Here is a 25783-nt window from a genome sequence, read left to right on the forward strand (position 1 = left end):
CTCAGACTGTGGTGTCTTCAGGGGAGCAGACTAGCTAGCAGACTGCCCCTGCAGAAAGGACCAGCTGGAAGGACTGAAATATCTTAATTATAAGATTATTGAAATACATATAAACTGTAGAGAAGTCATATGTACTTTTCTTCTACTTTCACCAGTGGTAATACCTAATTTATTTAATTTGTTATACTATTAAAATGAGAAGATTATCTTTAGAATTATCATTGTAAACAGACTATATAATATTTTGAAGATTATTATTTCAGTTGCAAGTTTCTATTACAATTCCACTACTTTTGTTCATTTGCTGTTATTTATTTATTTTGTATGCATGATGTACTGTGTGTGCTCTGTATCCAAGCTAGTACATTGAGGCTAGGGGACAAGTTAAATGTTTTGCTTTGTCTTATTCTTTTGAAAAGGATCTCTCAGTGAACTTTGTTTGGCTGACCAGCAATGCCCAGAATTCTGTATTCTGTCTCCTCTCCCAAGTGCTGAGATTACAGTAATTCATGGCCATAAGTAGACTTTTACCTGGGTGCTAGGGATTCAAACTCAGTTCCTTCTGCTTGTATAGCAAGCATTTTTAACCTCTCACTCATCTTTCCAGTCCCAAATTTCACTTCTTTTCTTTCTTTTAATATTTGTATTCTTTTAAATTAAAATATAATTACATCATTCTATATTTTCCTCCCTCTAAAACTTCCCTCACACACTCTGCTTTGCTTTTCCTCAAATTCATGACTTCACTGCAGTTACACACACATGTATGTGTATATGTTACTAAATATGTTAATACAACTGCTTAGTATATATAATGCTGCTTGTATGCATACACTATCAGGGCCAGCCATTTGGTATTAGATAACTAATTTATGTACTTTGCTTTCTATTTATTTATTTTAATGAGTAATCTTACATGAGTACTTCATTATATATTTAGTAACAGTTTATTAAAATATATATTTATTTAAAATGTAGCTTTGTATAATCACTATAAAAATACAATAATAGAGTTACCACAGAAAAAATAGTTCAATATTTCACATTGAATCTGCAGTCATCTTTTCCACAATCTTTGTTTCTAATACTCCCAACAATCAATCTGTTTACATCTCCACAATGTCATTAAGAGTGAAGAATACTATGTTAATGAACCTGTGTGGTATTGATCATTTGAGGTGGATATTTTCACTCAGAATAATTTCTTTGAGATCTGTTGGATTTTCAACATTGTTTACTTGCTTATAGTACTGTATAGTATTTCATGACATGGATACACTATATATTTAATTAATTTTGATTATTTCCTATTTTGGGGTTATTTAAAATAATTAACCTTGCACACATATCATGGAATAGATACTTCTTGATACTTTTTGCTATCTGAGTTTAAGACAGGACAAAATAAAGTGACTTGAACACAGTTTCCATTAGATTTCATGTGTCTGTGTTTGCCTTACCACTCATTCTGCCCAACTTTGCCTCTCAAGAATAACTAGAGTTTAGTTCCAGCTCGATTCCTCCTGGCCAATGAGATGCCAATAGTGACGAACAATCTTAGCCTTATCCTATTGTAAGCCTGTGAATTGCAACAGTGACTGAATTTACAAGACATCCACAATGGTGGAACAGTAGCATTTGTGAATAATCAACAACCTAAGGCCCACTGAAGCAAAGGAAATTGATAAGCAGAAACGTGAGGCTAGCTAACTTTCCATGGCTGGAAGGTGGTAGATCTTAGAGGAGAATCCATTACTGTCATTTACCTAAATTAATACAATTTTCAATATATTCTCAATGCATATCCTTATATCCAATAATACATGTAGCTTTGTTGTCATCACAGGATCTTCATTTTGCAGCAAATAGAGACTATTAGGGAGATCCACATCTGGACAAAAGCCAGGGAATAAGTGGTCTTGGCATATTCATTCCCAGTTTTCTGTATTTGCAATGTATCCCTTACATGGGGAAAATCACAGAAGAGAGGGCAGAATGACTGTAAGAGCCACAAGTCCAGGATGCCTGTTGTTTAATAATATCTCTTGCAAAAGAATCCTGTTTTCTGATACACACTATAATGCTTTGATCCTGGTAAACAGCCAACAAATACACATGTAGTGAATGAGTAGTTACTATAGTCATAAATAGTGTAGGTATAGCACTACACATTTTCGCGTTATAAGAACTGTTAATCCCTGCTATATATAGTGGTCTTTACCTATATTTTTAGCACATAGGAGACTGAGGCAGAAGAATAACAATCTTGGGTGCATAGCAAGACCCTGTCTCAAACAAACAAACCTGTTAATAATTGAAAATTCTGTATTGAACAATCTAGGAGCATAGAACTTTAGATATCAGAATATTTTGAAAGTTATTTATTTTTGCTCTGAGAGTAAAAAGAGATGAGACAGAGTAGTCCCTGTGTCTGCTAATAAATAATTATAGGCCGTTGGGCAATAGACTTGTTTCTCTAAGTTTAGTCCTCAAAACATCTTTTAAATTGAACTGTAAAATGTATTGTTCAAACTTCTTCATTTGAATTAATAATGAATGCTTTGTTGTATAAAGATGTTTTCCACTAGACTTCATGAATCTGGAAAATATCCAGAGTATTTCAAAGTTGTAACTTCTAGTGTCTCTGACTAAATTACTGGGTCTCGTGTTGGTTCATTGTGGTGAGTCATGGTGATGTTGCTTTAAATGCTTAAAATTAAAACGGACATTTTCTGCACTTTTAAAATATGTGCACTGAATAAATGTAACTTGATAGACCATAAAGTAGCTATGAGCACTTCAGCTCATATATGTTTTCATCCTCACTTCATACTGTGGTTGCGTACCCAAGGGAATGTCGTAAAATGTTTACCATATGTTAGAAACAGTATGCTAGCAGCATCAAGTATGCTAGTACAGGATCCTTAAGAGCACTGTGGTTGTCACTCTGCTGCAGATCATTCCCCCCCCCCAGACTTGTGGTAGGAATTCTTTTAAACATCCCCACTTTGGGTGGAGCTCTGTGATGAGTTTCAACTAAAGTGTTGCTAATAGAAATACCATGGGATGTCTGGACTTAAGTATTTATTTGTGGAAAATCCCTTGACTTCAGTTCATCACACCTTTTAATATAGTTGTTTCTCCCTCCACCTGTGTCACAGTCACCAGATGTGATGGAAAGTCTAGACAACCCATGACAAATATAACCAAAGTCAAAAAGAACTCTTCTGTTTAAATACCATGAGGCTTGTATATCATTGCAGTCTAACCAAGACAAATATTATCTATCTCACTTTAAAGATGAAAATAACTTACATAGCTGGGACTAGCTGAGGCATAACTCTAGTCTGCTGCCAGATTTGAGTCTCTCATGCAGACTACCGGGTCAGCCTGTACTCCATATCTCTTTTCTCAACTCTTGGACCTTCAGGGACACATTGTTGAACTTCTAAGAATATGCAAGGAATGTGGCAATAAAATGACCCCTAATGGCATTCTGTGATAGTCATAGATCATGCTGAGTCACCATCAGAGAGGTTTCCTCCTGCAGTAGATGGAAGGAAATACAGAGACACACACTCAGACAAAGTACAGAGAGTGAGAGACGTTGGAACACTTGGCTCTAAATGGGAAGTCTTTATTAAATCTCTCCACTCAGGGTTCAGGTAATACAGAAGAGCTGGAAAGAATGCACAAGCCAGAGGACGGAAGACACCAAGGAAACATAGCTTTATAGACACAGCAGGATCATCACACATGTGAACTCGTAGAGAACTTGGCACCATGCACAGTGCCTACATAGGTCTAAGCCAGATGGGGTTCTGGTGCTGATAGAGAAAGTGGAAACAAGCCTCCATCCCTAACCCTGGAACTCTTTCCAATTGATAACCACTCACAAAGGATAACATTAGTTTTCTGTAGTGGAGTCTCACTGGTTACACAAACAACACTTAAGGGCAGGCCCATGGCCAATCCAAAATGAATTCAATGCTAATGTGTGTGTGCGTGCGTGCGTGCGTGAGTGTGTGTGTGTGTGTGTGTGTGTGTGTGTGTGTGTGTGTGTGTGTGTGTGTGATACTGCTTTGATGCTTTGTCTGGGCTCTTTTTTTTAACTTTACAGGACATTTGCTTATGTAATGGTTTTCAATTCTGTGTCTTTTGGGGACTTCATGTGACTGTGAATGTGTGTTTCTCTCTGTGTCTATGTGTAGTTCTTGTGCTTTTCCTTTTCCTTTGACTCTCTTTTTTCTGTTTATTTGTTTTTTTAGCTTTCCTATTTATATTTGCTTGCTTTTTCTTTTCTTTAATGTGATTTTTTCTTTTTTAGATGCCTAAGCATTTTCTGAGAACGAGCACGAAAGGGCATGTATTTGGATGGGTATGTAGGTAGGAAGGGGAGAGAAGGAGGGAGAGAGGGGAGATGTAGAAAAGGGAGAATCTGGGAGGATTTGGGGAGGGACTGTAATCAGATTATATTTCATAAAAATATATTTTCAATTAAAAGAAAGTAAGTCAGATGTTTGATATTACCGAAAAATACAAAGGCATTTCTCAAAAAGTACATTAAAATGTATAATTTATCTAAGACTTAATTAAGCTCATTGCTCTGCCACTGTGAGAATCTGCATAAGAAGTATATTGGGAATTATGCAGAAGCACATTTCATGGTTTTGATGTTGCATAACTTCCAGCTGCTGCCCATATGAAGGAGTCTCACAAAACAATGGCAAACACATAAGAGAGGACTCTGAAGAAATATGTGAGGTTTGCCACTTGAAGAAACTCAGGCTATTTCTATGTCTTAAAATACACAATAAACCTTAATATCAGTATTTTGGTTACAATGTATGATTTGGACTCTTTTTGCTTAAACAAATATTTTCTTTAATGGAGACATATTTCATTGTTGTTTTGATTTGTTTTCTATTAAAATCAGAAGTTAGAGAGAAAGTGCATTTTTTGTGGTACATTAGTTAACTTAGTTAATACACAGACTGTATTCATTTTATGTTAATGATGCTGGTTTGAATAAATTAAGATCCTGTTTTTACTTTACCTTGCAAAGTAAAAATGAAAACCAGAGAATATTTTACAGCCTTCTAAAAGACACAGTGATGAATCAAATTTATGTTCTCATTTAGTTTTTATAACTATACCCAAGTATATGTGTTTCACTGGTGTTTTGTGGGTTTCGGTTGCAAAGATACATTGATTTTTGCATTTTCTAGTGCCAAAAGCCACTAATGACATCTCAACTCAAAATATAGTCAAGAGCCCAAGACGATGAACTATAAAAATGCTAAGTAATCAAGGTACCTTATATACAAGCCTGAAGACCTGAGTTGGGATCCACAAAAGCCATGTGACATAATGCACATATCTGTAATACTGGTGTTCCTACAAGGAGATAGGAATTGGAGACAAGAAAATCCCTTGGAGACAGAAGTCAGCTAATGCGGTATATGCAGTGTCAATGAAACCATATATCAGAGAAGAATCATAATTTGAAACTTCCACTAACACCCACTTGTGCTTCGGCCATAAATGAATATCCCCAACAGTTTCCACACAAGAAAATATCACAATTTTAAAATTAAATGTTCTAAAGGACTGAAAGAGCTTGAAGGGGCTCGAGACCCCATATGTACAACAATGCCAAGCAACCAGAGCTTCCAGGGACTAAGCCACTACCTAAAGACTATACATGGACTGACCCTGGACTCTGACCTCATAGGTAGCAATGAATAGCCTAGTAAGAGCACCGGTGGAAGGGGAAGCCCTTGGTCCTGCCAAGACTGAACCCCAAGTGAACGTGACTGTTGGGGGAGAGTGGCAATGGAGGGAGGAGGAGGAGGAGAACAGTCATATTGAAGGGGAGGAGGAGGGCTTAGGGGGATGTTGACCAGGAAACCGGGAAAGGGAATAACAATCGAAATGTAAATAAGAAATACCCAAGTTAATAAAGATGGAAAAAAGATATAAAAAATAGGTTGATAAAGGTTGCAGGAAGAATCATGCTGAATTAATAAAATTTTTCTTTGATTCAAGTTCACAATGAGTCCCATGAAATACATAGAAAGATCAAATTTTTAAATGGATTCTATCTGGATGTGATCTGGAAAATGTAGAAGTCAATAACATTATTACAAAAGGAGCATATATCAAAATCACAAGATCCTTGCCCTGAGAGCTCCATCAGGATTGTGGCTAGGGCAGGTAATGCCATCTTAGGACACAGAACAACAGCATCTCATCTGTCTTAAGTTATCCAGGTCCCTCCACTGTAGGCTAAAGATAGTGAGGTTCAAAGACTTGCCTTTCAACAGAGTAATTTCAGTGGCCTGCGCCAGGTTTTATAAACTCACTGTGTGGATTATGGAATGTGCTAGGATTGTTGATATGTAGTATAAGTATGGACAAAGACAACTTCATAAAATGCTCAGCGCTCAGGCACAATTCAGATTGCAGAAATGCAGAAACAGCTCATGAAACCAGTCTACCTTGGTCAGCAGTCACGACCTTGTGGGAAATTTTAAGAGGAGACCTTTGACTTAAGGGGAAAGTAGGATGTGGGAATGAGTTGCTGAATCCTTCTCTGATCTCCTTTTTTACTCAGCAGATAGGATTTTATTAACTCTTGGGACCCACCTCTGTTCTAAACCTTCCCCAAGCCTTGAGTGAAGGATAGAAATCTTCTCTGTGCACTTTAGGTACATTTTTAAAAAATATTAATTTCACAATGTATTATTAATTTACATTTTATATCTGATTCCAAGTAAATTCATCATTCTTCTTAAAAAAATAAAATTAAATGTTCTAAAATTAATACGGTTTCTACAATGATCAAGAAAACCCTAGCCTACAAAAAATTGGTTTTCAGTAGTAAATCTTACTGATTTTTGAAATGAAATTTCTTTTAAGTAGTATTTTATGATTTAAAGAGTATAAAAACATTATAAAATATTATTCATATTTTTCTTTTGTCTTTCCTATAAGCATCAGCTGGATGTTGGGAAGAATATTAAAAATAAAACATTATTTATATCTTCTATTTTTATAAATTTTAAAACAAAAGGCCCTAACCCTCACTAAAAGAAGGCATGTGTAGAATGTACACAAAAAAGTAGATTGGTAACACTTAGGATATCTATAAATGAATATTGTAAAACATCAACAACTCTTAGGATGAAGGAAATCTAAATAGTATGTATAAGAGAGAAAAATAGATGCTACTAAAAACAACTGTTGGATTTCAAAATAAGCCACAAATAGCTACATTTTATACTTGGAAGCACAAGAATGGGACATTGACTAATATTTAATATACATATAGATATGAATAATAATTGATGCACTTTGTTACATGGCTTGAGGAATTTGATAGTGATCCTATAAGGAAAATAATAGTTCAATGAAGTGTGAAGTTGAACATACACATATCTTATATCCAAACAATGTCTCTCTTCTACTGCTGTTATTATGGACAAACTGAAAAGCAGTTTCTGAAATTATTGGAGTTTAGATAGTAGAACTAAAGCATAAAGAAAGAGAAGTTGATCTCACACTCAAGTTTAAAAGTATTATCTTGTCTTGACATATTTAAAGCACAAAGTTTCTATGGATATAAAAGTCACAAAACAAATGTGATATTCTGATAATTTGTTTCATAACTTACCCTAAAAATTTTGAAAATCACACTTTTAATTAGATTATAGATATGGGCTCTATAAATCCATGTAGATTATGGAGTCAGAAGCTAAATTTTCAAATGTATTGCTAACCTTCAGCAGTCAATGTGAATTGTCAATTGGATGTACCAAAGTAAGTTGGCTAAGGTAATGACTTTTCTTACATCACCCATTGACATTACTCACGAACTCCCCTTCCCCTCTCACTTTCACTTACTGTCACATGTGTACATTACAAAAATATCCATATATTTTTTATTTACTCTATTACTCTTTTCCATTGATTTTAGAACGTAATATTTTAAAAATGTCTCTCCATCTCTCCCAGTGTCACCAGATGCTTATTTTACTGACAGACACGTGACCATAATTTTTTTCAAAATAACCTTTTTCCAATAGTTCTTAAGTTAGGATATTCTTAATTTTGATAGTAAGTTAGGTCTTCTATATATGACCATTATAAAAATCCATAATACAGAATGAAGAGAGGAGTGTATGACTTACTTTCTCTTGATTCTTGTGATTCAAAGAGGGAAAACATCTTTTGGGTATAATGACAGTACATCAAAGTCATCCAATATGCATGAGTTCAATGAAGGGATTATAGTGTAAAAGGGAATTCTAAAGTAAGGTCTAACAAGCCTATAATTTAGGGAGCACACAACAGGACACTTAAAAGACTGGTTTACTTATGGTAGACCTATTTTAAGTTTTGATCCAACTATACTACTTCTGCTCATATATCCCAAAGAACTATGTTTTACTTCAGAGACAGATGTTCATCTGTGTTCATGGCTGCACTTTTCACAAAAGCTAAGGTTTAGAAATAGCTTAGATGTTCATTAACAGCTAAACGGATAATAAAAATGTGATATGTGTATACAGTAAAATTTTATTTAACTGTAAATCAAAATGAAATGAAATCTGCAGGTAAATAGATTAAACTGGAAAACCTTATACTGTGTGAAATAACAGGATACAAGAAAACAAACATTTCATGTTTTTGCTTATATGTGGATCCTACTCTAGGATATTTATTTAGATTTGTGTGTTCAGTTTGGAAATCAGGAAACTAAAATAACTCCAGTTGGTGGTTAAGAGAAGAAGTATCTTAAGTGAAGGGGATAATAGAACACAGAGCATGTTAAGGGAAAAGATAAAATAATGGGGGCACAGATTTAAGTGTGAAAAGAATTGGAGGGCAAGGAAGAAGGGTTAGAAAGAGGGATCTTATAACAATGATGTTTGAATAATCTACATATGAACTTCCTATTTTCTGAATCTTTTATGTATCTCTCTCTCTCACTCTCTCTTTCATGCACACACACACACACGCACACACACACACACGTAAATAAATGAGTTGTCATAACTGTCTCTTCAAGAAGCCACAGGTGGCCAAATAAAAAGTACAGGGTCAGGTTTTGGCTACCTGCATTTGAGTGGTTGGTCAGTATTCCAGGTGTTCTTCAAGCAGTATAGACTATTGCCTCTGTTCTTGATGACAGGATATTGTTATTGAAGATCACATACTTTGGTCACAGGACATGGAAAAATTAAGGTAATTTTGACCAAGAAGTGTTTTGTCTGATGGCCTGTTTTCATAGTAGTAGAAGGTGCCATGCAGTCATGTATGAGGGAAAAGTCAACAATCTCACTTAGTTATGGACCTTAAGAGATAGAGCAATGACCAGCTTGGAAACATATGACCATAGGTACAATAGTGGCACAAGCACTATGTGTGTAACCAACTACTTTGCTTGTTTTTAAGGCCCACTCCACAAGGGAAAATGAAGGAAATGCATGCCTGATGCTGTAAATCTGCCCAAGAACTGATGCATAAGAGCCAGTAGGCCTCATAAGTGAACATACTATTACTTTGGTAAAGATGAATAGTATCAAACTTCCTTATAGAATTGAATGTCTCTACAAATAAATCAGTGGAAATCTCAGAAGAAAAGTTCATTGTACATTGGGTGGTGATTAATTGAGAAATCTAAAACTGGTCAATGTATGTAGAGTAAGATTGAGTAGAACACAGTACTAAGTGGGACATCTGTATCTACCTTCTTCCCACAAAGTTCAGGGACCATTGTGGAAGTGTTAATGGGAAGATTATAAAAGTCAAAAAATCAGGGGAAACTGGGACAAAACAATGTCTCCTAGACATGACAGGACCACTAAATTCATGAATTCACAACAGCTGTGGCTGTCTTCATAAGATCATGACAGTCAAGACTCATTAATGGAATGAGGACAGGACTCTAATCCACTAACATTCAGCTGAGGGACTGCAAGCAGTTGGCTGCTGCAAACAGAGGAATAACCAGTTTTCTTTAGGAGCATGGTTCTTGTTAAAGTTGTTATACTCCATTGGATATTTCCACACCCATGGGATGTGGGCAGCATAGTACATATTTGCTCAAGTATGAGTTTTTTAAAGAAAAGGGTTCATAAAGATGGGAGTTGGGTAGGAGAGAGTCTAAGAAGAGTTGTGGAGTAGGGAGGGATGGTATGAGGTGAATGTGATAAAGTATTATTCTAAGCATATATAATAATAGCCTCAAAGAATTAATACAAACATATGTATATAAAACAAATAAAAGTGACAAATAGATCTGTCATTTAATTCATTCTTTTTTATAATTTAGGTATATGTATATGTAACAGTTCTGTTAAGTTCAAAGAATTTTGTTATCCCAGAGACAGACCAGTTTCTTCTCTGGAAAGTAAAATAATTAGTTCATTGAAAGCAACATAAGTGCTATTTCCTCAAGCACAAGAATACAAAATACCTGTAAATACAAGGCCTTATGCTTTTAAACACACACCACTCTTGTTTCCTGTAACAAAGAGATTTTCTTATTTTGTTGCTGTAAAATTATTGTGGTGTGCTAGATCTGGCACCACAATGCCCCAAGATTTCTGTTAGGTATCTTGGCAGAAACACATTCCAACTCCGTGGTGGCCCAGTGTCTCTGCCTCCACCCACTCTTCCAAATTCTCCACAAGAAAGAACACACAACACAATAACCTCTGATCCAACTGATAAGATATAATTGCCCATCGAAACATACAAAGCCCTTTATAAACTCATCCTTTAAGAATATTCATAACAACCTGTAAATACACAGAGTGGAATCTTAACATCAGCCTCCATGTTTTCTCGGCAGTGGCTTCTCTGCTGTCCCTCCAGTCTTCCAGCCTCCCTGTTCCAATCTCCTCCTCTTCCCTCAAACTTTTCTTCCACCCATCCTTCCTTTTCGTCCAATGACAGGCTTCATTCTGTCCTGTTACCCGCTGTCACCTAAATGACATCCTACATTATTTAAATTTAAGCTTAAAAAAAGTCAGGGTGGGTTTTTAAGTATCATTGCTGGTTATATACTTATCAAGTATGATTATTTTGATAGACATAGAGTTGAGTCTTTCTATGTATAATGCTTGAGAACTGTCTTGGAATTTTATATTTGTAGACTGTGAACCATTGCATAAGTGAAATGAGGACTTTGGGGAACTGGCCCTAAGACAGAACACATAATTTACACTTCATGTATATTTTGTTGTTTCTTAGATTTATATCCTGCAGGCAATTTTGCCCAACTATTTTAGGTTGTTTGCCACTACTAGAGTTCAGAAGGACAATTTTACATTAGATAATAGGTAAGTCCTCAAAAAAGTATTGGATATTAAAGAATTTTTAATTTGGGCTTTTCAGATTCAAGATGCTGGACCTGAATTTAATTAGATGTAGGTCATTACCTCCATGATAATTAAGTGCTACTTACATGGCTCACCAGCCTTATAAGTAAATTTGTGACTCAATGGTCTCTATGCAGCCATAGGTTTTACTTGCACACATATGTACTTTGCATGAAGATTGTTGGTTATTCTAAGCAATGCTGAGCTCTGCTTCTTAGATTCTGCTGGGCTTACCTTCTTGATCTAGGATTGAAAGATACACGAGCCTTGACTCGATTTGAAATGCAGAGACCAGGAATAACTTATTGAGTAAAGGGTTCAGTGCATCTCTCCGATGACTTACATAATTAGATCACCCACTATTTTTTATCCAAGTCATGTGGCAAGTCAGTCTCTCTTCTGACACATGGTCCATCTGAGCAGGAGCAATTCTTTTTTACAGGAAGAATGGACAAATAGACATACCACTATCTACTATGCCAATTCAATTCAAGCATTTAGAATGAGGTTTGTCAAGTAAATGAATATTCAATGAACGTTACTAAAATTTGATCTAACCAAGGAAATGCATAATATACCAAACAAGAGTATGTCCTTATTTTAGCATACATGAAAGCTTTGTAGTGAACTCTGAGGATACCAGTAGTTTTAGACAGCCCTGGATTCAAATCCTCCATTTGTGGGCAAATTCTTTCTTAAGAGTGTTCCTTCTGAAGAAACATTTCCAATCTAGTCTTCGTAAATTCTCATTACAAAATTGTTCTTCCTCTGTGTCATAAAAGCAGGCATACTTCCACTCATTTAGAATCTTCACAGCCACCAAGTCCAAACTTCTCTAGGATACCCAACAAAGTTGTGGCTGCTAGTCTAAACAAGGGATGAAAATGAGAATTATCACTCTTTTCTACTTTGGTGTGGTTCTCTGCTATTATCTGTTTTTGTCTCACTTTCTCCCATAACTATCTATTTTAGGATTAGCCTGAGGTTTCCATATGCATGTGAGTATTGATGCACACATTTTAATTGAAATAATCTTTACCTTAACATAAAATTAAAATAAATAATATCTGGTGTTTTAAACAGAAAAAAATAGATTTTGCTCATTGGTTTGAAAGTGAGTACTGACAGACTTTGTGAATTGCATGATATTGGAGAATTGTGTTGTTTAGAGGATGAGTTAAATATATTACTCTGGGAATATATGGATGTACAAGATACATATTCTTCATCGCTTTCCAGTTTTTTAAAGAGAAATTTATATTAAAATTTAATAAATGGTCCACAGTTTTTGCAAAATTCCTTAAGAACATATGTAATCAAAACTATTTCACTTTGAAGTAGAATGGGGGGGGGTAACACTGAAGACATCGTCTTTTTAATTAATGATTGCACAAAAGGCTACCCCTGTAAACTACTAACAAAAGGCTGTGGCTTACAAACCTCTAAGGTCTTCACACACAAAGACAAACTGCTTGGTTTTGCGATTGATACCTTTTAAGGCTTTATTTTGATGAGATGTTATAAGAGATATCCAGTTACTGTAAAATAATCCCAGGAAACGCAGTGTAATGATAAGGGTCTAGGGCCATAATAGCTATTCTTTTGCACCTAAATTACGTAGTCACAAGTCCTTCAAGAAGTTTCCATTCACACATGCCAAACCACAACTGAGGAGCTGCAGAAGCTTGTTCTGAGGGTGTAAAGTCAATCATTCCAGGGCTAGAGTGACGGAATGGTTAGGCTCAGCATCAACTGTTGTAGTTATCAGAACCAGAGACGTGACAACTACACACAATGTTTGCAGCACATAGAAACATAAAGAACTGTTCGAGCTCACCTATTTCTATCAGAAGAAACCTGCTAAGCATTTCAGTATATATTCATTTATGAGAGCATTGACCAGCAGGATTACTTCACTCATATATTATTGAGTCCACTTACACAAACTAAAATTGCTTGCTGAATTCTATAAGATTGTTGCTATCTACATACAATCTAAGAAACATGGCATTTTGATCTGTAGTTGTCAGGCTAACTTGAATTTGTAATAGTTTTCTTTATTTGAATTACAAATTTCTTATGGCTACTCCCACCCCTCCTTTTTTATATGCTAAACTAACTTCTGAATTGTATCATATTCCACACAGTGATTTTGTTAAAAAATTAATCTTTTATACTCTAACAGCATTTGGTTAATATTATTACAATTGATAGCATAATGCTCAATGTGTGAATTAAATAAAGCAAAACTTGCTGATTTTGAAAATTGTGGTTCAGAGAAACTTTATATGAACTGTTATTTCTTTTGTTGGTTTTTGCTCCTTTTGTTGTTACTCTTGTTTGTTTGTTTGTTTCTGGAAAGTGAGGTAACTGGCATTTCTATCATGACAGCAAATCTGTATGTGTTTCAACACAATATCCAAATCAGGTCTCTGTTAAAAGAAATGGTATTGGAATAAAAGCCAAAACAAAACTCAGTAAAAGAGACTGTGCACCTTAGCAGGTATCCATCTGCACAATGGAGGTTTGAGTGCAAATGTGTGGCATAAGTGACTCAAAAGACCTTCACAGTTCATCATGCTATCATAAAGAAGTTAGACAATATCATATGATACTTTATACCTAGCCAGTTAGCAAATATGGTATGTCTAACATTGTGTCAAGTGTGTCTGGGTTAGTCTCTAAAGTGTCCTGTGAGTAGTTAGGATATGTTGAAGTTGTCCTTGAAGATAAAACAAAACCAATGAATGTAACGAGTAAATTATATTGAACTTAATAGGTAATGATAATTTCCTAGGCAACCAACTCCTTTTTAAATGTTGAGAATACATCAGTAAATAAATAAAGTGTTTACGTGAATATTGTAAACATATTAATGGTTATATAATTCTTCAATTTTCTATACATTGCCATTCTCACCAGAAAAAAAAAAGAGAAAGAAAACTCACAATCATTATATTAAAAGATTTTGTCTGGCTTTAATTTGTTCTTAAATAATGTCTTAGTTAGAGTCTTATTGCTGTGAACAGACACCATGACCAATGTAAGTTTTATAAAGGACAACATTTAATTGGGGCTGGCTTATAGGTTCAGAGGTTTGGTCCATTATCATCAAGGCAGGAGCATGGCAGGATCCAGGCAGGCATATTACAGGAGGAGCTGAGTTCTACATCTTCACCTAAAGGAAGCTAAGAACAGACTAAGCATCCTCAGGCAGCTAGGATGAGGGTCTCCAAAACCACCCTCACAGTGACACACTTCCTCCAACAAGGCCACACTTTCTAATAGTGCCACTCCCTGGGCCAAGCATATGCAAACCATAACAAATAGTTCTGAGCATTTTTATTTTTTTCTAATTTTGTAGAATCAGTATGTCTACACTTGAAAAAACCCCAAAGTATGTAAAGATTGGGTTTTGGTGTTTTTATTAGTATTTGAAGTTTTTTCTTAAATTTCAATTTTCACAAGGTTTTTTCTAGTGTATAAACACTCATGTCATATGGTTGAAATTGAAATTTTATATAAATGTTGCCAAAATTATTTGAGCTCAGAGTGATTCTCAAATGTAGGGTTTTTTTCTAAAGAGATATGTTCTGGAAGCTCAACCCAGAAAATTAAGAAGTGAGATTTATAAGCCAAACGAGCAAATTACAGGTCGCGCTGGAATGCCTGCGGCTAGGGTATTTAGCTTTCATGAATTGAATGCTTCTGATTGGCTGATGTTCGTGTGTGTGTGTGTGTGTGTGTGTGTGTGTGTGTGTGTGTGTGTGTATGTGTGTTTAATTTAATGGAAACATATCTCTGAATACATTCTTATCTATGTTCTATCTATCCATAACTTACCTTCTATATTTCTGTAATTTATTATCAATCATATATCAACCTTCTATCATTTAACTGTGTGTTTCTAATTGAAAATGAAGCCAGGAGATGATTTGTTATTTAGAAACTCAAAGAGCAGAGATAAGCTCATACATTTAACTAAGCAAATAAAAGGACACATCAAAATCAGAGGGAGAATAGGCTTCCCTTATGATAGAATCTGTCACTTAAGAACTAGATATTATCTTTATTCTAATTGTCTAAAAAATACGAGTTGTGAACTAAGTTACTTTCTTTGAAAAAGATACCATGAGAATACTATTTATGAGAGCCTCTAAGGAAATTATGAGAAATGGTGTTGGGCAATTTGTTTCCTATACTTTGTATGTGATAATCACATGTTGTCTGCTGCCTGCTATACAACTTCATGGGATTCTGCTGACTAGGCATCTTAGGGAAAAATTCAGAACCCATTAAAGAAGAGTGAAAGTCCTCTGAAGGTGAGGTTTTCCAGAACAGCCCATTAATTTTGTGGCAAAGATTACCATCCCGTGTCCAGAGCTTTGTTTGCCTGCAGTCAATTCCTGTGGTTCCCATAGTTGGCAGGCTATCAGAAGAAGCAGGAAAGACAGATGCTGGGCAGCACTAACCGGCAGTCAGCAATAGCAGCTTCACATGTTTGAAATCATGTTGTGGTTTTTTCTCCTTGATTTTTATTGTCTGTTTGGACTACAAACTTGCCACTCTTGTTGTGAAGCAGTGTTCCTAAGCATCACACTGCTTTAATACTTCACTCTCTTGGTAAGTGATATCTAGCTGGTTTTCTCATGAAGGAACACATTGCAATGAAACTTAAGAAAAAGTAATAGCTCTTGTGGAATTCTCTTATCTCCCCTCTTTCCTTACCTTTTTCTGTTCTCCATTTCTTTCTTATTACCTCATCTTTCCTTTTTTCTTTGTTTTTTAATATGAGACCATACTTTACTATGTAACCAAGGCTGATTAGCATTACCTTAGTATGTAGCCTAGGTTAGCCTAGGTTAGCCTTACACTCACAATGATCCTCTTCCCTTATCCTCCTATGGGCTAAAGACTGTTTGGTTCGTCCTAAGGGTGTCATTTGCTTGATGAGAGATAATATTATCTAGAGCCTAATATTTTATCTTAATTTCAAGCCAACATGGCATATCTCCTTGCCATAGATGCTGGCCAAATATATAAAGCAAATGTTCAGAAAGAAAAGGAAATTGGTTTGTTACAGCACCAAAAGCTGGAAATTATCATTTTATTGTGTTATTTCCCAAGTCTGAATTTCCACAGAGAAACTCAGTCTGTGATTTTGAAAACCATACATAGCAGAGTCTTTGATGTTGACGTTGACTCAATAATCTGATTATTTTGCATACAAAAATTTTTTCAAACTATTTTCTGATCATGGTTTCTCTTTACCATATCCCACCAACCACTCCTACCAACCCAATCCCACCTCTCCATCCATATCTCTCCCTCCATCTCTCTCTCTCTCTCTCTCTCTCTCTCTCTCTCTCTCTCTCTCTTTCTCTCTCTCTCTTTGCAAACAAATGGACAAACAAACAAAAATCAGAAGATAAAGGAACAAAAGACACAAGAAACACACAAATTAAAATATAAAAACACAAAATAAGAAACTGCACTATATGAACAAAAGACCAGTAAAACAAACAAACAAACAAATTCCCCAAGCAAAGCAATATGAGACAAAAAAGATATAGAAAAACACCATTAATTTGGTTCATGCTTACCAAACAGTGCTGAACATGGGCCTAGTAAAAGCCATATACACCAAACCAGTAGCTAACATTAAACAAAATGGAGAGAAACTTAAAGCAATCCCACTAAAATCAGGGACTAGACAAGGCTGCCCACTCTCTCCCTACTTATTCAATATAGTTCTTGAAGTTCTAGCCAGAGCAATCAGACAACAAAAGGAGATCAAGGGGATACAGATTGGAAAAGAAGAAGTCAAAACATCACTATTTGCAGATGATATGATAGTATATTTAAGCGATCCCGAAAGTTAGTTCTACCAGAGAACTACTAAACCTGATCAACAACTTCAGCAAAGTGGCTGGGTATAAAATTAACTCAAATAAATCAGTAGCCTTCCTCTACACAAAAGAGGAACAAGCCAAGAAAGAAATTAGGGAAATGACACCCTTCATAATAGTCCCAAATAATATAAAATAACTCAGTGTGACTTTAACCAAGCAAGTAAAAGATGTATATGATAAGAACTTCAAGCCTCTGAATAAAGAAATTGAAGAAGACCTCAGAAGATGGAAAGATCTCCCATGCTCATGGATTGGCAGGATTAACATAGTCAAAATGACCATTTTACCAAAAACGATCTACAGATTCAATGCAATCCCTATCAAAATACCAATCCAATTCTTCAGAGAGTTAGAAAAATTTGCAAATTCATCTGAAATAACAAAAAACCCAGGATAGCTAAAATTATCCTCAACAATAAAAGGACTTCTGGGGGAATCACTATTCCTGAACTCAAGCAGTATTACAGAGCCATAGTGATAAAAACTGCATGGTATTGGTACAGAGACAGACAGATAGACCAGTGAAATAGAATTGAAGACCCAGAAATGGATGCACACACCTATGGTCACTTGATTTTTGACAAAGGAGCCAAAACCATCCAATGAAAAAAAGATAGCATTTTCAGCAAATGGTGCTGGTTCAACTGGAGGTCAACATGTAGAAGAATGCAGATCTATCCATGCTTATCACCCTGTACAAAGCTTAAGTCCAAGTGGATCAAGGACCTCCACATCAAACCAGATACACTCAAACTAATAGAAGAAAAACTAGGGAAGCATCTGGAACACATGGGCACTGGAAAAAATTTCCTGAACAAAACACCAATGGCCTATGCTCTAAGATCAAGAATCGACAAATGGGATCTCATAAAACTGCAAAGCTTCTGTAAGGCAAAGGACACTGTTGTTAGGACAAACAGCAACCAACAGATTTGGAAAAGATCTTTACAAATCTTACAACAGATAGAGGGCTTATATCCAAAATATACAAAGAACTCAAAGTTAGACCACAGGGAGACAAAGAACCCTATTAAAAATGGAGTTCAGAGCTAAACAAAGAATTCACAGCTGAAGAATCCCAAATGGCCGAGAAACACCTAAAGAAATGTTCAAAATCTTTAGTCATAAGGGAAATGCAAATCAAAACAACCCTGAGATTTCACCTCACACCAGTCAGAATGGCTAAGATCAAAAACTCAGGTGACAGCAAATGCTGGCGAGGATGTGGAGAAAGAGGAACACTCCTCCATTGCTGGTGGGACTGCGAACTGGTACAACCATTCTGGAAATCAGTCTGGAGGTTGCTCAGAAAATTGGACATTGAACTACATGATGACCCAGCTATACCTCTCTTGGGCATATACCCCATCTTTTGATGCCCCAAAGACACATGCTCCACTATGTTCATAGCCTTATTTATAATAGCCAGAAGCTGGAAAGAACCCAGATGCCCTTCAACGGAGGAATGTATACAGAAAATATTCTACATCTACACAATGGAATATTACTCAACTATCAAAAACAATGACTTTATGAAATTCACAGGCAAATGGATGTAACTGGAAAATGTCATCCTGAGTGAGGTAACCCAATCTCAGAATTGCACACATGGTATGCACTCATTGATAAGTTGCTATTAGCCCAAATGCTTGAATTACCCTAGATGCACAGAACATGTGAAACTCAAGAAGGATGACCAAAATGTGAATGCTTCACTCGTTCTTTAAAATGGGAACAAGAAAACCCTTGGCAGGGAATAGGGAGGCAAAGTTTAGAACAGAGGCAGAAGGAACACCCATTCAGAGCCTGCCCCACATGTGGCCCATACATATACAGCCACCCAATTAGATAAGATGGATGAAGCATAGAAGTGTAGGCTGACAGGAACCGGATGTAGATCTCTCCTGAGAGACACACCCAGAATACAGCAAATACATACATCTAAACAGTGGACACATGGACAGACCCATGGCTCCAGCTGCATATGTAGCAGAGGATGGCCTTGCTGGGCACCAATGGGAGGAGAAGCCCTTGGTCCTACCAATGCTGGACACCCCCCCCAGTGTAAGGATTGTCAGGGTGGGGAAGTGGGAAAGGGTGAGGAACGGGAAGGGAGTAGGGGGTTTATGGATGGGAAACCAGGAAAGTGGATAACATTTGAAAAATAATAATTAGGAAAAAGAAAATATTCTCATGGGATACCAGCCTTTGTTACTACTTGGGTTGATGGAACTTTAAAGTGAAGGGACTCGGTTTAAAACATTAGGTCTCCAAAGACACATCCTCAGAAAGGATATTAGGTTCTCTATTTCTTCTTTCCCCACATTGTCACCAGCATCTGTTGTCAGCTGAGTTTTTGATCTTAGCCATTCTGACTGGTATGAGGCAGAATCTTAAGGTTGTTTTGATTTGCATTTCCCTGGTGACTAAGGATGTTGAACATTTCTTTAGGTACTTGTCAGCCATTCGATATTCCTCAGTTGAGAATTCTTTGTTTAGCTCTGTGCCCTATTTATCAATAGGGCTATTTGATTCTCTGGAGTCTAGCTTCTTGAGTTTTCTGTATGTATTGGATATTATCCCTCTATCAGATGTAGGGTTGGTAAAGATCGTTTTCCAATTTCTAACCCATAGCACTCTTGCCTGTGACTTTTCAAAAATTGTTTCCATCTCACAATTCAAAAATAGAGTTAGTCCATGTTCTGTTAGGGACACTCTCTCACCAGCCCTGTCCCCTAGCTAGCAAGTCTCAAGGCATCAAGGGGAACAACCCACAACATGAGAGGTAAAGAATGAGACTAGGACAGTGCCAGCTTTATGGGTTCTGGGTTGTAACCTTCAAGAGACAAACCTCACAATTTGCCTTTTTTACATGTTTAAACAGTAGAATTTTTTGCGCCTCTGTTAAACTGAGCTAGGGCCTAGAGGAAATATCTGTGGTGATAAGCACAAGAAAAGATTTTATTAATAGAGGATGCAAAGTACAGAGGCTGGGAGGGGGCTCTTTCACAGTGATACATTCCATTCCCTGTAGAATTATGGCCTAAATAATGGTTACAGAGGACTGGATAGAGGCTGGCTCCTCCTCTTAGAATAACAAAAATCACCCGTTTAAAGACAAGTGTTCGAATCCAGGAAGTCAGCATCATTCATTTTATCTATTGAAGAAAATAGGGCCCAGGGGTTGACAATCCTTTTTTCTCCAATGCTTAATCTAAGCTGTGCTTCATATGATTTTCCTCAGAGTTCTAAGAATGTAGAGAATATTTGTGACAATTGTGACTCTCTTTCTCTCTGTCTCTGTCTTACCTGCTCTCCCCACCCCTAAACACATATGAAATCCATTGCAAAACATTGCAAGGACACAGTGTAACAGAAACTGTTATTTCTCATTAATAGAAATACAGTGATAGACACATGGAAATACATCCTCCACCATTAAGCACTGGAATCTCTAGAAACTGTGGCCCAGACTAAGTCTGTTTTCTCTTAAGGTATTTCCGTCAAATGTTTTTGTCATAATACAGGTTCATAAGAACGTAAGGCTATGAAGAAGAGAAGGCATTAAAGATCATGCAAGAAATGTCAGACGCTCGTGCCTCAGTGATGCAAACTAAAGAACGGTAATGAACAACAGTCACTCACAACAGCAAGTCCTTAGGTAGACAAAACAGTCTATAAGTATAAAAGTAACTACTCTAAACCACAGGATTGCCAGAGGTTAAGACAGAAATAGAACTCAAAAAATTAAGTTACAAATCCCCTTCCCTAACCACTAGTGCCACACCCTTCCTACAGTGCGTGTAGTGTGAAATAGTTTTTAGGTTTCCATTCATGGTTGTAGGCAACTGAAGGAGGGTGGAAAAAATTAAAAACAGACTCTACATTACAAATTCATTTTTCCTTTCCATTTAAGGACCTTGAATCTAAAACAAAAATAATGTCAAAGATTTCATAGAAATTAGAGACCAAAAATGTAGTTATAGTCTAAAAGATCCTCTTTGAAAACACACTGCAGCTGCTAAAACTAAGCAAAGAGACTGTTCTGCTGAAAGAGGACATTACAGCTTTCTACTCCTGAGAAGTGCTGAGACATTAATAAGGACTTTATTTCTTCAGACAAACCTTGACAGCAGAAGATTATTCAAAAGATGAAGCTACCCTTGCTGCTTCAATTATATTAGACTATTAATTGGCTGCATGCTTTCATTTTTCCAGTGTAAAGGCTTATTGGTATATTTTCATGCAGAGAATTCAGAGGTGAAAAGAGCCTGGAGTCTAGAGACCTAGTAATTCATGAAAGGGCCTCTTTTTTCCCCTTCTATTTCCTGTTTTCCTACTCCTTCCCCTAGCACAAGTCAAGCTCAGAGCAACACTGTACTACAGCGAGAATAGCTGAAAGCGACATTAATTATTGTATTTATTTACTTTTTGTCTTTTTTGGGTGGCCTGCCTGGAGACAGTAATGTTGGGCTAGTGGTACTGCCTTGCACATGTGCTAAGTTTAATTTCTTTTCTCTGACACAAATGATAGTTTAATGATACTAATTTCAGTTAGACAGGAGATTTGACTCCTGAAGCACAAATTGGAAATTTTTGTCCAACTCAATGCCAAGCATTCAAAACAAGAATTTTTGTGGCCATATATTTATCATGTATTTAGTTGGAGACAGGTGATTACATATACATTTCTGAATTTCAGTATTGTGACATTTAGTACATACCATAAGAATTCATTTTGTTGTTCACAAAGACTGAAATTGCAAAGTGTTTCCTATGTTACTGGATGACTATCTTCTTAAAACATGTATTACACTTTCTCACATATGTATGTCCTAAATTAGTCGTAGTTTCTAATGAAATTTCTCTTTTAAACAATGAAGTCTTTTTGGACTAAATACGTGTATTAAAGAGATTTTAATGGAGTAAACTTGTGAGTAAGGCGAATGAAACTGAAGAGTCATGAATAGAAGTATTCAGAACATCATGAGTCTGAAAAAAAGGGTTGTTTTAGGGTACCCATGGCTTTCCCAGAGTTCACGCCTAGACTAATTTACTTTGGTATTTCAAACCTCACATTCTTTTCCTCACCTCAGACTCTGAGCTCTCAATTCTTCTTTCATAATTTTAGTCTTTCGTGTCTCTTTGAAATGCAAAGTTTCCAGAAATAGCGTATTAGTACAAAGAAGGAAGTCAGTTTGCTTTCATCATCAGACCCTCCCCCCACACACACATTTCAGTTTGTCCCATAATAACTGATCTTTAAAGCTAGGAGATCAAATTTGCAGGCTGGCTGGAATTTTCCACATTGCTTCCCTGCTCAGGTTTTAGCTTTGGTAACCACTCTACTTTGTTAGTTGTAAGGCTTACACAGATGAAAGGAAACATTTCATTCTGAGATTAAATAATTTTCAAATGCATTTTAGAATATTTTGGTGTTATATTTTATAACATGTTGACAAATGTCTTCTGAGCATGGTCAAAGACATTTGACAAGCAGGGTGCCATGAAAATATAAACTTGGTAATGGTATGGCTTTTCTCTCCCCTTTAAAAAATGTTCTAGGAGGCAATGCAAGATGTTCCCCATAGTCAATTTTCAAGGAATATTTGTTTAATATTCCAGAAAATTAATCAGCAAACACTTTTCTGACTTTGCAAAGCAGATGCTTTGATAATGTAGCTCTGGTGGCTATTAAGAACAGAGTTTTCACACAGTCTTAAATTTAATGAGAATATGTCAAATTTTGAAAATTTAGTTAACTGAATTTTTGAATAATGAGTAGATCAGTTACTGATGTTGGACAAATTCACTTCTATGACATTTATTGATTAATTGAATTGGATTTATCTCTTGAAAGCCATGTTACATAACTTCTACCATGGTAAGTTGTTTCTGTTTCATAGTTTAGATGCTTGGAAAAACATAAACTTAATTCCTCACCACACTTTTCTGCACACTTTAGCACATGAGAAGTAAAGGAATTACTTCCTTTTGAAATACTATCTTATCCAGTGACTGTATTTGAATGAAAACCTTAAAGAAATATAATTGTTTTACATTCTATTTTCTCATATTTTTCTTTGATGTTTTCAGTCCAATATTTTCATCTTTGAAGTTGTTAAGGCAAATCAGAAAGAATGATTTTTCTATTTTAATTTAATTAATTAGTTTTCTATTAATTAAATCTGGTTTAGATAATTTTTGACAATTTCTCAAATTCATACAAGCCTCACCACTCTATCATCACTTCTTACTCATAAATTTCTGTCATACATTTGTGACTTGTAGAAGAATTTTAATCCAGCAACATGAATGCTTTGACTGGAATACAGACACGTCCTTAACATTCACCTTTAATCCCAAACAATATAGGTAAGATTAGTTTGCAGAAGGAAGCAACCATGTTTGAAAGTGACATTTAATCGAGGGACAGACAAAGTGTGAAGAGTTGGAGAAAGATTTGACAAAATGAGTCAATACACACAACTCTCACGAGAACAACAGAGGGAAGAGTCTTTGTTTAAGAGAACAATAGAGACAGGGAGACAGAGTCAGTCAGATCTGTTCAGTCAGTTCAGTTCAGTGTAACGAAGTTGAGTTTCTTCATGAGTTCATGCACTATAATGCAGGCCAACAAAGGCAGTTAAAGCCAGAGAATAAGTGGGAGCCAGTTTAGAACAAATTGCCAGAGTTAGTTTGAGGTCAAGCAAAGCAATTAAGTGAAAAGTCGAGAGAAGCCAGATTGAATCAGTCAGTTCAGAGAAGAATTTGAGCCAGACTGGCTGAGTTGGACCAGACTGGTTGAAAAAGAAATAGAAAGGGTGAACTGATCCAGCAGTAAACCTCTGAGACAATAATTGCATCAGGTAAATAAAAGTTACTTTTACAATGAAGATTCATGTTGTTTTTTGATCCATAGAAATTAAGCAGGGCTGTCTGTGTTGTCGTTGGTTTGGAGTATCTGTTGGAACCTGGCAGGCTCAGCAATGGGGTCATGAGTAAAGGCAATGAATCTCTTCTTTTCTCATAGCCACTATATAAGAGGTAAAGAGTGAGCCCTATGAGCCTCACTTATTGTTGGTAGGGTGGGTCTTGTTGGTAGGGTAAGTAGTGTGTGAGCCCAGAACACAATTTTATTACTCCATCACATTAAAACTGAATATAAGTGTGGAAGTTCCAGAAATAAATGTATTCTTAATGCAGCATCACATCCCATCTTCATTCCCATAAGTTTCCACCATAGTCTACAGCATTTTTCCATTTCTCCATTAAAAGCCCATGGCAAAATGTGTGACACAAGACCTTGGTGTCACTATGAGCAAGTTGACTTCAGGATTTCCACCAGTGCAATTAGTAATTGCTAACTCTAATGATTAAGCTGGGATGTACTTTGACCCCAACAAAGGAGGTGACCTTAATTTACACTGTAATAATGCCATAAACTTTTAAGTATATTCATAAAAGAAATACTAATATCTCCTGGTAAAATAATTTAAATATCACCATATTTGATTTATATCCAATAAAAATGTACTTCTCTTACCCTGAATCTAGAGACACATTTAGTTTTGAATGAGCTCTTTGTGGATTTACAAAGATCATTTTGTTTAGGCCTTTTTTGAGTCTCTGCTGGGATCCAATTATGTAAATTAGCAATTCTCTTAGAAAATGCTAAGTATTTAACGTAAAGTTTATAATGTTTTTGGTAAGTAGTTGTGAGGATTTTAAGGATATCTGTATTATACACCAGTAGTATTTTAAAGGATATTCGACAGGATTGATTTATCCACAGGGGTAGAACTTTTTGGTGTATTCTAATGCCATCTCTACATGTAAGTCACAAAGTTCTGAAAATATTTATGATGGAATGTAAGATTGTAAACATTGGAAAGTATATCATAATGTCTTACTACATTTAGAACAGGTTTGAACACAAAGAATGGTTTAGTTTTATAAGTTCCCAAATCTTACTGACCATGTATGCTTTATATATATTGTTAAAGACAAATAAATCCCATTCCTTGAACGCATGGATGGAACGACATGGATGGAGAGACATTCTGAAGTGTGGGATGAACAGGATAGAATGTGTTTGGTGCACCTATTTTTTCATTTCCCCAACTCTACAGCTCTCTCACTGTTCTCTGGAGTCTCATAGGACACCCATGCTGTGGCCTTTCTGCTTATGGAGCTCACGGTCTCTCAACAAGCCCTCCCTCCATCTCTTCTATGATCAGCAAGAATGCTATCCGGTCAAAGTTGCACATTGCACACCATTGCCTTTGCTGAAATTTTAGGCTACTTTCATCCACAGAAATATCATATTGCCTGATATTATTCAGTTTGTTGCCTATCACACCATTGTGCAAGATCCCATGCCTCTCCTTCAGGTGTCAATGGCCATGCAGGAACACCCATTGCCATCTATCTATAAGTCATGCAGATTGAACTAAGATTATATCTGTTCTTTTGTCTGAA

This window comes from Rattus norvegicus, chromosome 2 (assembly GCF_021556685.1).
Source record: "Rattus norvegicus strain SHRSP/BbbUtx chromosome 2, alternate assembly SHRSP_T2T, whole genome shotgun sequence".
NCBI lineage: Eukaryota > Metazoa > Chordata > Mammalia > Rodentia > Muridae > Rattus > Rattus norvegicus.